The 1565-nt window shown below is 34.6% G+C and overlaps 1 non-coding gene across 1 annotated transcript; it reads right to left on the reverse strand.

Annotated features, from left to right (window-relative positions):
• Positions 1–1008: 1008 nt before the first annotated feature.
• Positions 1009–1080, reverse strand: TRNAE-UUC (transfer RNA glutamic acid (anticodon UUC)). Its single transcript has one exon. It is a non-coding gene; the product is annotated as a tRNA-Glu (tRNA).
• Positions 1081–1565: the final 485 nt, after the last annotated feature.

Genomic DNA, 1565 nt, shown 5'->3' on the forward strand with positions numbered 1-1565 from the left:
ACAAGTAAAGAAAAATGTTACTGATAATATGAAACTACCCACTTTTATTTACAATTATTCGTTATGTGCAAGCACCTACTCACAAATAAATTAAAATTTGCTACCTATAAATATGTTCGTAGTATGTAAAATAAATGAATTGTAACGCAATATTAACATAGATCATTTCCGGTGCAATACATAGTAAGTAAAGGATGCAACTGTGGTATCTATGCACATGCAATAAAATTATCACTACAATACTTACGTATAAGATAATTTTGTTGTTTTATTTTCATAGAATCGAATAGGATGTAAGTAATCAAAACTACATAAATGAGTAGTTAATGCTTTTTTATAGGTAAGACTAACTCATTTTGAGAATTAAGTTCTTTATGTTGTAAGCAAAGTTTGACTTCTCTAAGGCAAGTAACCAACCCTGTTCTCTTAGTAAAGATACAGTAAGCTGTAGCTGTTAGATATGTATATTTTTGTTTTATCGCTTGTGTTAAAATTGACAGCCTATTCTCCTTAGATGAAAAGGTCTGTAGTTACCAGAGTAATAGGTTTATCGTCGTGTCGGTGGAATATTCTGTAGCTGGAAAGACCTGTCGTCGAAATTGACATAGATGAAAGTTTCTGTCGACGCAATGTCCATAGGTGAAAGACTCTGTTGGGGAAAAGGAAATAAATGAATCATCCTGTCGACGAACAGTCCAATGGCGAACCGGTCATAGGAGAACGGTTGCGGATTCGGGCGAGCCTATTGCCACATACTAGGCACGTTGCCGGGTTACTATTGTAAATATTCAAATTTCAGTTAGAAAGTAAATAATATCACTTTTCACGACCAGGGTATTGAAGCCAAAACCTCATGAACAGTAGTCGTGAACAAATTATGTCAAATTACTTTATTCAAGTTTAACAATAAAATTTAAATTTATACAAAAAATCACTTAAAAATAAGAATTCTCAAAAAAATACAAACAAATTGTCCAAAACAAAAGGAAATATCACTCAAAAAGTACTTTCCCGTACCGGGAATCGAACCCGAGCCTCCTGGGTGAAAGCCAGGTATCCTAGCCACTAGACCATACGGGAGATACTTTAACATACAAACAAACACATCCTCGTACAGCATCGCTTAGTCACCTCGCTTCGTTCGCGTTATGACCTCATGTAAATTGCAGATTGTATCATGATAGCATTGCATACTATTGACTGTAATGAAAGGTTGCGATACAGTGAATAAAATGTACAGTGTGTTAGTTTTAGTTTTTGTTTTGTAAAGCTAGCTTTAGACGCGGCTTCGTCTGCTTTTCTTGGTAATATTAGTAGTAACTTAACCCCCGGTTTTTGAGTAAATTTAGCGGTAGTTTATCTACTCAATAGCGTTTTTTTTGTATGAGTTTTGACGCTGCTGAATAGATAAACAACCGTTAAATGTACCTCAGAAATCGGGGGTATGTTATTCACTCGGATTATAAAAATTGGTATAGTCGTATTTGCGTAAAAGAACGAATTTTCATTCATAAAATTACTAACGACTACTAATTTTGCGCGCGGTTTTACACCTTAATTATGCC

The sequence above is a fragment of the Anticarsia gemmatalis genome, chromosome 23 (assembly GCF_050436995.1).
Source record: "Anticarsia gemmatalis isolate Benzon Research Colony breed Stoneville strain chromosome 23, ilAntGemm2 primary, whole genome shotgun sequence".
NCBI lineage: Eukaryota > Metazoa > Arthropoda > Insecta > Lepidoptera > Erebidae > Anticarsia > Anticarsia gemmatalis.